General features: G+C 51.2%; 1 protein-coding gene across 8 annotated transcripts in view; it reads right to left on the bottom strand.

The window, feature by feature from the left end:
* Positions 1–14,647, bottom strand: part of LOC125947894 (TLD domain-containing protein 2) — a 104,049-nt gene that overhangs the window by 50,293 nt on the left and 39,109 nt on the right. For 2 of the 8 annotated variants that reach the window (XM_049673399.1, XM_049673397.1), the window contains exons 1-2: positions 5,226–5,496; positions 3,386–4,376 (exon numbers count right to left, since the gene is read on the bottom strand). The exons of 1 other annotated variant lie outside the window; for it this stretch is intronic. The gene's annotated coding sequence lies outside the window, so the exon portion shown is untranslated. Of the gene's footprint in view, positions 1–3,385; positions 4,377–5,210; positions 5,509–14,647 lie in introns of those variants that run through there. 5 more of the 8 variants (XM_049673408.1, XM_049673396.1, XM_049673395.1 and 2 more) reach the window with 5 other exon arrangements.

The raw sequence follows: 14,647 nt of genomic DNA, 5'->3' as shown, positions 1-14,647 counted from the left end.
TTGTTGAGGTAGTGTCACCGATGTGTTTGGGCACCATTTTTCATTTACAGGATTCCAACAAGCAGCGAAAGCCCCCCCCCCCCCCCCCCCCCCCCTTCGGTTTGCTGATCTGTTTGGGGGAGCGCATCGCATCGCAACGGCCTCGAGCCAAGATGTTGTCCTTTCGCTTTCGATGAGAGCAAACGCGAGAAGGAGGAAGCTTAACGCCACCACTCGGCCACCCCATCATCATCATCATCTCCGCCATCATTAGCACGAACCACGGGCCCGTTGGGGAGCGGAGTGGTGTCGCAAACGCGCGTTCGGTCACCACCGCTTCGACCGGTTCATTGTGCACGTGGAGGTGAATGATATTTTCATTAAGCAGTCGTTGGTGCTCGTCGTCGTCGTGGTCGTCGTTGTCGTTGTCGTCGTCGTTGTTGGCCTATCGCATGAACCTTTGCATCGCAAAGCCTCGCACCACAAATAGGAAGCGATAATTAATGCTAACCACGGTGCTAATTAGTGGTCAACCAATTTCAGTTTCGGTTCGAACCAGTTGTGTCGCAGTTGTGGCATGCGTTGTCTCCCGGTTTACGCACCCGGCGCCCCCGGGTTCGCCGCTGATCCGCGATTCACGTGCACCGTTCTAGCGCAGGTGCCGCTCTTTGCGCAACAGGTTGTAAATACGATCGGGTTGACGATCGAGAAAAGGGGGTTTCGGTACGAAAGCGAAGGTAGGTGTCGCGGAGCCGCAAACACCGCGGGAATCTTAGGTCATGGTGCGCCCGTAACGAGAGCAATTCGAAGGCCGAAAGCACACCTTTGGTCGGTACTGCCTCTCCTCCTGAAAGAGGAATGCTGAATTGACTGAATCCAATTTGTTTGCCCATTTATTACTCGGCACACCGTGACGGCACCAGAGAGACCCCCCTTCTATACGGGAGAAGTAGCGAACTCGAATCGCGAGCTAATGCGATGAGTGAGCTGGTTGGACGACATTCACAATGGGAGTGGCGCTGACCTTGGATTTGAGATTAGTAGGACCACTTTTTAACGAGCCTTTTTCAAAGCAAATTCCGTTTCGCTTCCGTCAAAGGTGTCTCCGCGAGTGTACTCTGGCAGTCTGGAGAGGGAATCCGTTTAAGCCTTGAACAAGCGATCCAAATGGCAAACTGTCATCCATCGGTGCGGAACGGAGCGGTGGATATGGAAGCGGAAAGCTGAAGATCACGAAACAGGCATACGATCGAGACATTCGGCACCAAAGTTCTCCCGCTGGAGGCCCGTTTTCAGTTCCAACGGAGAAGTTATGTCAAGTACCTTTTCCAGAATTTGCCACCGGCAAGCACATTTCAAGCACCAGCAAACCAGTTCCTGGTTTTTGGCACGATTATTTACGAGCGAACACATCGTTCGGACGCTAAAAATAGAATTGGTCAAATCAAACAGGTTCTTGCCGGCCATGTGGATCGCGCCGCTTCCGTAGCGTGATGTGCTTCATCTTTACCAAATCTTGGCCCCCTGCTTACGAGCGACGTGCCACGTTCTGTTGACCACGTTGCAATGCATCATTGCAGTTCCGAACGAGCGAAGCCAGTAGCGCAACTGTCCGTCCATTCAAGAGTGCTCCTGACCATGAAGGGTTGTTGCTGAGAAGTGATCACACTTATTTTAAGGCGATCGCACCACGATCACCGTTCCGATCGAATGTTGTGACTCGTGGAGTCTGAGGTGTGATCAGTGGGCGCACACACTGACCACTCGTAATCGAATGCAATGCACTTCAGAGCTCCCAGCTACCCAGAGGTAAACATGTGCCTTCCGCTAATGGGTGGCACCATCAGAAGGATCATACTCACACACGTGTAGTCGATTCTGTTTTATTTTAAAAGCCAGTTTCTTCCAACGGCAACGATAAGCCTGATCTGGTTTTAATGCGGCGTAAACCAGCAACGATCAGTTCTCGCTCACCATGTGACCGATCACCAACGCGTGATCTGCCAGCGCGAAACCTGAAGTTGCAGCATTCTCGACCAGGCTACACGTGCTCTTTAGAGTCGGTTCTCCAACGCACCATAGACTTCCTTTCGAGACACTCTGGCGGGGGACAGACAGGTTTTTCGCGTGACGTGTCTGGCGGCAGCGCGTTGCGCATTGCGTGTACTGCCCGGCCACGATCGGCCACTGGTTTAACGAGAAGGGGGGGTTTCGGATCAAGCGTAGCCCAACGTTGACAGCAGTTACCCCTCCGGCCCACCGGCGGACACGCTCTTACAAGCCGGCAGTCGGTCAGCGGTCGGCGCTCTGGTGTGGCAAGTGATCGCGCCCCAAAGAAATGCCTAAAACCGTTCACCGGTTCGGTGACCGATTGCGATGCAATGGGAAGGGTGTATAGAGAGAAAGAGAGGGAAACCAGCTTTCCAATGTGTCGGGAGTAGGTTTTCTTACGCGAAGTCCAGAGCAGCGTTTGCTGCGTTGGGCCATAGATCGTGCATTTTGTGTGCCAGCTGTTGGCCATGTGGGGTGTGTGTGTGTGTGTGTACCAATATTGATTTTAGTCGAGTCAAATGGAAGCCCATGGGTTGGTTAAAGCAGCAGCTGATTCAATCAAGTGCCTCTCCTCGATCCTATACTAGATCATCGCAATAGGAACGATCAGCAGATCGTGAAGTAATGCGAAAAATGATTACCGTTTCTGCCGCTGATTGGCACGGATTAACATAAGCCCTCTAGGCCTCTTACGGTTTTTTTAAACTCTCGTCCAAACAAGAACATCGAGAGCCACTAAAGAAAATTCAAAAAACCGGTCACGACGCACTGTCTACATCTCAGGCTTGCGTCTGAGTCCGATCGTCATCATCAGCGAGTAGTGGGAACGCGCGATGCTTAACGTGAGTTGCCGGTCTGCCGCCCAACCTGTCTTCCACTTCTTCCGGGCATCATTACGAGTTTGCTTGACTCGCGCTTGCCGCCAAGTCACGGAGTGTTTGTTGAACCATGATTTCACGGCCTCGCCCGGCCACCGAGAAGGGGTCCAAGTTATGGGCTCGACCTCTACTGTCTCTGTATTGGTAAAAGGGGTTCCGGGGCCGGCCACCGTCTAGCAGCTTTCTTCCGTAGATTCAGCTGTTCAGGAACCGATCAGATGTTCAAGAATGTGGCCAGCATGTCAGCTGGCGGCCGACACTCTCTCCAGACTCCTCACAGCTTACCGGCGATCATCGGTATAGGTGTTGGTTTTAACTTAAGATAGTACCGTTTTTTTTTCAAGATCACCTGACATTACCACAAACACAAACGAACTCCTTCTTTTTGGGGGGGCGTATTGTTCGATGGAATACACGCAGAATATACAGCAAAACAGAAAACTCCTCCTGCATTAGCCTTAGAATGTAAAACTTACTTCGTTCGAAGAAATTATCAATTAAAAACTGCAAGATGGAATTTGTCAAAAAGTAAACGGTACGTTGATTCGTCTAAAGATGCTTTCCGGGGCGATACGAAACGGGTGATGGCTTGTGGAACGATAATATGGCACACACTTCCTCGCCGTTCTCGTTGGCCGGCTTTCGCGATCGCGGCTAGGCTCTCGAGAGGGAAATGGCGTCCAGCGATCGTCGATGCGGACACCAATACTCTCGCTAGAGCGTCAGATCAGCGGGAGATCAGAATGTGGATCGATCGCGCTCAGCTTCTGCTTCTGCTACCACTGCACGAATCACGCGATCGCTCGCCAGGAGATGATCTTCAGCTTCTCGGCGATCACCTCCGGATTCATATCAAGCCCCGCACCGTGGCAAACACTAACCGTTACACACAGTACACACACACGCACACGCACACATACACATACACGATTCACACAAATACACAAACACACACAAAACCGTGGAGCACTCTTCGTCGCTGCTTCGGCTGACTTCTTCCCTTTCTAGTGTAGAGATGGCGTGGGGCAGACGGAGATGTGGGTGGCGCACTACACCAGAACCTTCCCTCCCTCCTTCTCAGTAGTGACTTCCACGGCGGCCGGCGCCCGTTACAGCCAGCTGGTTTTTGACAATTTTTAGCCCCGTTTTATTTTTTGGTTATTTTGCTCACTTCGTCGTCTTTCTTTCCGTTTTTCTTTTGCTTCTTCTTCTGCTCTCTGGTACGACAGTCACATCGCTGTGGAAAGCTTTCTTCTTTTCACGGTTTGCTATCTTGCTTTCTCTGCGCCGCTGGATCACCGAGGTTTCCCTGTCACTCACTTTCTTTCTGGTTGGTATAGGTATACCGTGCAACCCGACCGCCCGATGCAAAATGATGGCGGCAACGACTAGTGCGTTTTGTAGTGAATCGTTGCTAGACTACTCGATGCCTGTCAGCTGACATCGACCATCGAACATGCTAGAAAGCTTGAAGGGAAAAGGGGAGGAAAAGCTATGTTAACTAGATAAAAAAAAAAAACATCTATCGCCGGCACTTGAAACAATCGGTAGCCATGGTAGCCGTGGACCGTTTGGGCAGATCAGCAACGCGCTGCTTACGTCACTCGATGAAAGGGTGACAGTTTAAGATGCAAAAAGACCAATTAATAGCTGAAGATGCGTTACCGATACGCAGATCGACTAACGACGATTGCATGTCTGGTTGGCTGACTGGCTGGCTGGCTGGCTGTCTGGGTCTGTCCTGCAGGCATGCTAGCAAACTTTCACTTGCAAGAAGCGCGTGCGCACACTACTGCAGCACGGGTCGGCGGCCACCGTCGCCATCATGGCGAGCACGAGCCATGGCGCGCCGCAACGTTGTCGTGTGTAATCATCCGGCCACCCAATCGTGGGCACACCGACAACAACGACAACAACAACAAACGTCGACTCAAAATACGTCGACCTCAAAATGGCCCAAGACGCGTGGCTGGCTGGCTGGCTGGCAGCAAAATAACTCGTTAAAGTCGCAGACTTCAGTTCCGTATTTCAATTCGCTTAAACACGTCAGTTTACAGCTTCTTTAGGTGGTTACAACGAGTAGAACGAGAACGAGGGCTTCTGTCACACCAACAATACACAGAGGACACTTGCAAGTAACATCCACCACTCCGCAGGTCACAAAGGAAACGTCACTCTAGAGGTCTCACGGCACATCTCACTGCACGCGCTATCGCCCTTTTGAATTTCACTTGCACAATCTAAATACAACTTCAGAAGCACACATAAGCACACGAGCACTAAGGCCCGGCTTCCGCGTACCAGCCGATCTTTTACCGGGATGAAACAGAATGGCCAACACCTGCTGGAGGCCTGATGGGTGTTAATGCTGCTGCTGTTGTTGGTTCGGAAGCGCGAAAACGCGTGATGTGTCGACGGTATGAACCGGGCGAAAAAGGGAAGCTCAAGCTTTGCGCTGCGTTGCGTTGCGTTGCGTTCGGTAGTTCGGATACTAAATGGCGCCGATCGCGGTCGCAAAAGATTTAATAGCCCCCCCTCGCTTGTCTTGTGCTGCAGTGTGACGATCGCGATCCGCTCGAGAACCACGCTTCGAGCGCACGATCGTCGCTCAAACGACGAACGGTGGACACCGAACGAACGATCGCGTGATCGCGCCTCCATCGGGTACACTCAGAGCAGAGTGAGTACCCTGGTGGGGCCACCACCACACCACTTCGTACGGTTCTTCGGCACATTGGGGCGAGCTTTTCAGACGACAATCATTGGTAGTGGTGGTGGTGGTGTAAGGCTATGACGGTACGATCGCCATGTGATCGCACGCACCGAGACGATCCGGAGAATGAGCATCCACGATCTTCGTGCAGCCAAAGAGCCACCACGAGGAGCATTTGATTGATGGATTGTACTTGTGTGTAGAGCCTTTCATACCTTTCACTGGATAACCCGGTGACCTTTTGCCATGGAACACTTCATTCGGAACACTACACAGAGCGATCCTTGTTGCCGATACCGCCGATACCGTTCGCACAGAGGAGTGCAAAGCATGAACACTTGTCGCTTGTTGACGGTCGCTTCTCAGCAAGGCGACAATCCAGCGACACCAAACTAAATCATTCCTCCTATCATGTCGCGTATCTACAATTTGCTCCCGTTGAGCACGAGGGCATCGATAAGGGGTCGAGAGAGTCGATCGCGCTGTTCGCAACCGCTCGCTCGCTCACCGGGCCGGACCACCAGGTCACCTTCGAACCTGAAAACCGCCTGTCGCCCGTGGTGGGTCCCCGTTATCAACCAATTGCATCGCCAGCTCACCCCAGCTAGGGCTGGCTGGCGACGGTTTCGACGGTTGTTGCTGCTTAGAGGAGGGCAAATGCCACCGCGGCACCGCAGCACCGGTCAAACGGCCGTGGCGAAGGTTCTGAACCAGTCGCGTACCCTTAACGTCGCCACCCTCTAGAAGTTTTGTTCGCAGTCGCAGCGCAGGGTACCGGGTGGATATTGTACAAGTCACACGGGTTGACCGTGTGTACAGAAAGTGAAAGGCCATTCACGTGTGTCGGTGGCTTCACGATCGGTCGCCTCCTATCGCACAGTAAGGGCCTCCCGCAACCGCAACTAGGCAGACAAAAACCTATGCCTCATCATTCGCAGCAGAACCCCCCCTCCCCGGGGGTGGTGGTGAGTAGACCCAGACCCAGGTAGATAGGTCCACTCCTCCGCCCCCTTTGCCTCAACACAGCTTCAGCTTCCAGCAGCTGCACCACGGTGCTTCGTCGCTACACGACGGTGTCAGTTATGGGCCTATAACGTAGAGCGCTAAGTAAGAGCGTTGTTCTCACGCAAATTTGTGCAATTTGTTCGCCGATCGTGAGCATTGAAGTTTGTGTGCCGTGTGTGCGGGGTGGCTAACGGTGCCGCTGTGCAATCGCCGGCAGAGACTGCGACCGGCCTAGACTTGATTCGCGGCGAACGATGGCCCCAGTAGCTGGCTACGCAAGCCCTCCAGCTGTCACGCTTTGAAGGCGCGCGATCGAACTGTTGAAATCTGACGATTCCACGAGCAAAAGCGGCGGAAGCAGAGTCTGCAATGTATGATTTGAGTTAGTAAAAGCGAAGCTTTGGAGACATTTACTATACTCAGAACGCAGAGAACTACCTGTGTTGTGGTTTCATGTGTTAAAAGAATCGAAATTGTGTCACTAAAGCAACTCACTCAAAATTCAAGGCATACTGCGCCTTCCCTAATTACTATCCGTTGGTAAACGCGTTGCTTGATCTAGAAGGCTGAAATTTTACAGCAAGGAGATGACCAAATTAGATTCTTCGTACACTCCGAACGATTGGTGTCTTGCGAAAAACGAATCTAAATCCAATTCGAATCAGGTCAACGAAAGAAGACACAAAATGGTCAACGCAAAACCTGACCCCAACTTTCGGACACGTTCGCAAACGAAATTGCACCGCGGACTGCATGACCAGCAGATAGATAGCATCGCACAATTGCACATGGACGCAGCGTTACAACCGTTTATGGCTTCACATATGGTCGCACATGATGGACCCCCCCCCCCCCCCCCCGCCGCCCGTTGCGATAGAAGTGGGCACACGGTCGTCGCGGATGACAATCGGCTACGAAGACAATCGTACTTACGATGTGCTAAAGACGGGTTTACGATAATTGCACTCATGATCATGATGCCAGCGCGATGGCGCTTATGATTAAACCCACTAGGCACTAGGCACCCTTACTACCCCGGTGCCGGTGGCCGGTGCACAATGTAAACATAATTTCAATCATCTCTCGGTGTCGGGGTCCGGTGATCCCCGCCGTTGCGGTCCATCGTTGGCGGTCGTGTGCCGGAAGGTTGTAGCGGTGGCAGTGGTGGTGGTGGTGGTTAATGATCGCAATAATACAGTCATTTATGTAATTGTTTATTTTCATCGCCCGCTAAACAATGCGTTTAACGAGGAAACGTAAACAAACCGTGGATGGTGAAGGCAACGAACGAACGAAACTCTCGGGTGCTGTACCGCGACCCGCAAAACGTGTCATCATCCCCACGTGATTAACAAGCGCCAGCACGAGGCGGGAAAACTCCGAAAGGGCATCCCAGGTATCGGACGCGAGCAGCATATAGCGCGTGCCTGCCAGACGACCGATGCCGACGATGCCGACGATGCCGACGATGCCAATGCTATCTCGCGATCCCTTGATCCTTGAGCGATTAATAATACGCCTGGCGTCTGGTGCAGGTCTGGTGGAGCGCGCACTGCACTAAGGGCTCGGAAAGCGCTGGTGGTTTAATTGAAAGATATTAAAATGATTTATTACAAGTTCCTCGTCCGAGGGCAGCATATAACGTCCTCCCCGGTAACCGGTGCAGCTTCCGAAGCATATGAAGCATCTCTACCAGCTGCTGCTGCTGCTGCCGTCGTCGTTATTACATTCGGTTCTACTTTGATAGCCGACTGTCAAGACTGTCCTCGAATACACGCCATAGTGCATCTCCAAGGATGGAGGATCCTTGGGCGGCTGCGCGCAAATGTTAATGATCCTCCATGCTGTACTTCTCTTTTCAGACCCAGTAATCCGAAGCAACGAACCGAGAACCACCATGACCGGACCACCCTTCCAGTCCACCATCTCTCCCTTCCCTGTCGAATCGGGTAAAGGTCAATGTGGATTCGCACGAAGTGCAGCTCGCCGCTCGAACAACCGGAACAACGTCTGCCAGCCAGCTAGTGATCCGTGGCACAACGTGGTATACCCGAGGCTCAATATGAGAGCGATCATACTGGCCGACCATTGCCGGCTAATGGTCTCTAGCGCCGCGTGCTCCCATCTAAAGGCTATCCGATCCGATCGACAGCGGCACGCGTGAGGACCTATGGTCTGCGTGATTAATGATCAATCCACTGCAAAGCGCGGATACCGTACTGACTACTCTCCGCTGAGGGAGCATTTCAATGAGTGATAATTAATTTTATAGCGCGTTATGATGAAGCCCATGACAGGGAGGGTGTCTTCGATGGAGCTGGGATGATTCCTTCAATCAACGTCGTACGACTTGGCGCCTCCTCCTCTCGAAGGCGCGAGCTAGTTGACCTAATGACTCTACGATCGCTACACAGCTACGAATGCACTAGGCTCGCAACGCGTGCTTCCAGCAAAAACCATACGAGTATCGGCAAAGGTCATCCATCGTGCGACGCGTGCTGTTGATCCTTTAAAGGAACTACTGCGTTACAGCTTCCCACTTCCCAGTTCCAACAAATAGACCATCCAGCGCAATGGATTGCAACGATCGGTGGTGACGATGATGATGTTCGCTGGCGGTTGGATGGCCATTCGCGGTGAATTCGAGTGACGCGCCATTAGGCTACTGGAGTAGCCCCTTTATAAGTGTGTGTTGGGTGCATTCGATTGGAAACCGTGCCGTGAATGTCTGTCCTCTATTGGGCACTCCATCGACCGATAAAAGCGAACGAAAACACTGCACACACTCCTGCTACGAGGGACCACAAAAGCAACCCATTGGTTGTGTGTCTGGTGCTGCTGCTGCTGCTAGTACTGCTGCTACCATTGATGGTTGTATCCGATTGGGAATCAACAACCCACGCAAACAGCCATCAGCATTAGCACGATACACTACTTCTGACCTGCAGCTCTTCGTTATCCTCTGCCCAATCCACAGGACGAACTGAAGTGCAGTAGTCCGGTCACCGGTTATGGGAATGTTCACGCCATAAACAAAAACGGTCCCACCGGGCAAATGGGGGGCGCCGGCCAGTCATCGCAACACCCTTTTACCAGAGAGAAGACACATGCAGTGAAGCGTCCGGTTCGGCTCCGCGATACGTTAGGCCAGCACGGTGGCACGGTGTGGCCTTTAAGGTAATGTAACACTTGCACGGCATGATGCCTTCGCTATGCAACGACATTGTCGTAACATAAGCCAGTCTTCTCGCCAGCTACTGTGCTACCCAGCTGTGTAGCAGCGACCCATGCAATGCGGTATGCAGCCCAGCAATGCGGTGCAGCGGGTACCTCGTAATGTCGGCAAACACACACACACACACACGCTCACACAAACAGGGAATGCACTTTTGCGTTTTATGATGGGTGTTTTTGGTTTGGTGTGTTTTTTTTTGTTTTCGTTGTTATGCTGGCTTGTGTTCCTTTTCGGTTTGTTGTTCATTTGTTTCATCCTTTTGGGACGGAGCGACGCGAACGATATACGCTCCGGACTGGCGTCATGTCGATCGATCGGCTTACGGCGTACCGTGTAGTGTTTCACTTGCTGCAGACTCGCCGGAATAAGCTCCATAGAGTTTGGCGGAGGTGGGGAGGGTGAAGTCTGGACTGTGTGCAATCTGCATCGTTACATGACTTCCAGACTTCGTGGTGTTGTAAGTGTGTTTGATACACTTTCGTCTGCGCGTGCATCGCGTTCCGCTTCGTCTGCTTTTCGAGAACATTTCGCTTCAATCCCGTCCTCTTCTTGACCAGCTTGCTTCAGAGTTGCTATGATGTGTGTTTTTTTTTGCTTTAAAGAATTTGGAAACTTTCCTTTTATTTTAAGACAACAACGAAGCCCTGAATCAACGTGACGTGCCTCGAAGTAAAAATAGCTGCAAAAGCTTATACAGTTTTAGAACCTAAGCAGCGCCCGGACGAACGAACAGCGACTATAACCGCTGACCAGCCAGCACAGTACACGTGATAACACGGGTTGGGGGGTTACTGCAAACGCAGTAGCCCTCGCCACCGTCGCCACCATGATGGAGCTGGTCGTGCAGAACGTTGCGCAGTTGGGGCACGAACATACACATTAGCGTGTCTGACGGAAACAATAGAAGAGAAAAAGAGGAAGCCAAAGCGCTCAGCAAACAGAACAGAAGCACTGCACCGAGCACCGTGGGTTTGCTATTCTTATGCATGCATGCATCCATGCAAGAGTGGCTTCGTTGCTATGGAGGGGCGCGCATCGAGAAAATGCCTCTATTTACATGGATTGCGAGTCCGGTTCCTCCATCACCTGGTTCTGGTGCTGCCAAGAGTTGTTGCTCTCTGGACACGTAAGCCGGATAGCCAAGTAGCATCTCCTATGGACGGCGCATAGCGCGACCGTATCCATATGGTTGCAACCCGATATCACTATCCCTTCCAGTCTTTTTTGCATGCAGACCGACCGACCGACCAAGTTTGCCCTTATTTTCGTATTCGGAAAAGCCCATCGTCGTGGTGTTGGTGGCTCGGCTAGGGTATCACGGCCCGAGTGCGTGGTATGGTTGCCGACCGGAGCATAATTGACCTTCACCTCCACCGCAAGAGAAGCGTTGCAGCATAGTAGCCGGGGAGTACTGGAGCGAGACGACGACGATGACGGAACTGGAAGCTGGTGGTGTTGAGGCGAGTAGCACAGACAGACCGGGGACAGAGGGAAGGGTAGAGAAAGAGCGAGTAAAGCATAGACATGTCGCGGTCATAAGGTCAACAGGGCCGAGGGACCAGAGAAAGAGGGTCGGACGACGGACGCGACGACACTCACGTGGCACGGTTCGTACATGAGGTGTCGCGCCTTGGTAGTTTCGCCGAGACTTAAGGGATACAACCCCTGGTAGTAGGGCTTCTGGGAACGTCGAGTAAGACGGGTAGTGTTCCGATAACTCTTTGCAACTTGATGGAACGACGCCCTACCGCTTATCTATCTACCTGTGAGTTGGGAAAGTTGGAGTTGGTTGGAACGATTACACGCGTTTGGGGATCAAGATAGAAATTGCTTGACGCAAATTGCTTGACACAAACTATCATCGTGGTGCTGAATTCATAAATCCATCAATAATCAGGATACGATGCAGTGGAGCGGTATATGCTGAAGCCATTAAGCAGGTAAATTTAGTCCAAGCAACCCTTGGATTTCGGAAGCTACCCCGATGACAGCTCAACTCACCCAAATTGAGATCGCAATCGAATTAACCATTATGCTAATACGGCTACAATCAAAGTCAAACTGACGATTACGACCGACGATGACGACGACGACGACGACGACGACGATGATAATGATGATATATTGGCGCCAGCCGGGAAGAGAGAGGGCGAGAGATGATTATGTTGTTAGCATTGGATCCGTGAGGCCAAGGGGTGTGCGCACACGCGTGTCTCGAATGCTTAATGCGCCAATGTCTTGTTCTGTCTTGCGTGTCAGGCTGACCGGCTGCACTACTTTACTCGTCAGTGGTCTGCTCGGAAACCCCCTTCGGGGCTTCACCCTTTCCACTCTTCTCCCTTTGCCCTAGACCCTAGAACGAGCGTTGGCGACGAGGACTCGATCGCGCGTCGAGTAGGAGAAGAATTGCCCGAAGAATCGATTAAAGTCGATGGCGATGGTTAAAAGGTCAGCTAGGCCAGCTAGAGTCAAGGTCTGGTGGCGGTAGCAGCAAGGCTCAGGCACCCTCTGGGAATTCTCTGGGTGCCAGATTCGTGTCGGCGAGGGCGGCCAGTTTATCAAGATCCGCGAAGACGCGTGGTAGAAAAGCTGTTTGCTTAATGGTCACGTCGTTCTCGTTAGCAAATCGTGTGGCCACCTCTATCCCCACTCCGTCCTGGCTGGCTGTCCTGTGCTGATGAGTTCACGCACGAAACACAGCAGCAGCCCGGTGGCCCGGTCCGTACTTATGACCAGAAGTCATTACGCGGCTAAATTACGATTTAGCGTTTTGCTTGCCATTAATGTGACTTCCGGAGTGACACGAGTAATTAGAGAGGAAGCGCCACGGCTTGCAACGGGGAGAGTAACCCGCCAGCAGGCTGACAGTGAATGAGATGTATACATCGTCCTGGTGTCGACGTAAAACTCACCGATAAAACCTAATGTGCCATAATTGGCAATCCAGAAGTCTTCAGTCCCGGCCAGATGGTGTTCCCTGCATCATTCCGAACCAGAGCATCGCTCAAAAGCATGAGTAGCGATCGGGGGAAACACTTTGCCCACCCTACCAGGCGCCACATGGCCACTGGTGTTGCATATTTGATCAGCATCTTCAAAGATGTAACCGTTTCACTCGGGCCATATTTGAACGTTTGCGAGGCGAGGCAGTGTGTGTGTGTGTGTATGCGCGTGTGTGTGTGTGTATGCGCGTGTGTGTGTGTGTATGAGAACGCTCTGGCATGGCTCTCCATGAGTCTCATCAGTCAACATGCCGGTGGCCAATCAATCATTTCCCTTCAAACCAAAGCAAACACCCAGTTGCAAACAGAAAACAGACCTCGCCTCGGGGCTGCTTGTAGCTCTGTAGCTCCTGGCGCCCTAGGAAACAGCGAACCAATTGCATCAGACTGTCCGTGGACTGTTGTTTGTGGCCGGTGATGATGATGGTAGCGATGGTGGTGGTGCAGTAGTGCATGGACCGATGCCATTTCTCATTCGCCATCAATAAGAAGCATAACCGTAGATGGGGTTCGGCCGAGGCAGCACAACATCATTTGTACCATTCAGCCGGTGACAGTTGCCGGTCGAATTTGCCGGAATATGGGCCCGAACGCAATCGCATTCGGTCAGAAGGATTGATTTGCGGCCTCTCGAACCACGGATGCAGACGCCGACGCTGATGGTGATGGCGGGTATATCGGGAGGATCTCGTTTTTGTTTGCTGTTTGTTGGAACTGAAAATGTGTTGGAACATTCATCATCGCTAGACATTCCGGTAGGTCCATTACGTCCACGAGGTGATTACTCATTGACGTAACGTGCACGTGTCAATGGTATGCAAAATTGGGGCTTGTTAACTGTTGTCAATCCCAAGTTCTTCTACTCGAGTGTTTGCATAGCATAACTACCAGCACAACGTAGTAAACCAACACATTATTATTTCTATCGATCGCATAAAGGATCGCCACTTTCGTCTCATAGTGGAAGGCAAACCGCATAAGCTTCATATGCCGGAAACAGTGTCAACGTTGGGGACACAAAGCCGACATCATTTCTTCGCATATTTAATCGATTGCTGCGCGCCAAACTTGCCAAGTGGCACAGCTTACCGGAAAAGGAGCGAACGGTGCCAATCATTGGCATCACACTCCGAGTGTGAAGTGGTTCCGCTGGTCAGCCACTAATTGATTTGTAACGGTTTCGCAGACCAATGGTCAATGGGGTAATGAAGAGTTAAGTAAGGAAAACCAGAAAAGCAAACGCCGAACCACAATTATAAAATATAATACTGCCAAAGAAAGCCAAAATGTATCCCAAATAAGAATCCAAGTTTCAAAACCTTCACGAGTTTGATGAAAACTTATGAATAAAGCTATTAGTTCCAAACAGAAGCAAACATTTCTTTCATCCTGTTTGCTTAAAAGGTAGATACATTGCTGTTTTAACACATGTTTCCTCCCTCACGTTTCCTTTCCTTTTATTTCCCTTATTCTCTCTGTTGTGTCCCCCTTACGCCATTTTCTTCCTAGTTTTAAATGATCCTTGTCTAGCATTAAGCAAACAACTAGTAACAATAAATTAAATTAAATAAATTAAATCAGGATTGACCGAAGAATAAATAAAGTATAGTATAGTTTAGTAACGATAAAATTAAAAGAAACGCAATAAGGCAGCCCAGTAAGTAAAAAAAATCCATCGAAATGGCGAACTCATGACATTGTCATGAATATGGATGGATGCATTCTGTTCAAGTTACTGTAACACATTGATGATTGATGAGCTTCTTTACCATTCGTTGTGCAC

The sequence above is a fragment of the Anopheles darlingi genome, chromosome 2 (assembly GCF_943734745.1).
Source record: "Anopheles darlingi chromosome 2, idAnoDarlMG_H_01, whole genome shotgun sequence".
Classification (NCBI taxonomy): domain Eukaryota; kingdom Metazoa; phylum Arthropoda; class Insecta; order Diptera; family Culicidae; genus Anopheles; species Anopheles darlingi.
Note: the sequence above shows the minus strand (reverse complement) of the source record. Positions and strands in the feature narration are given on the sequence as shown.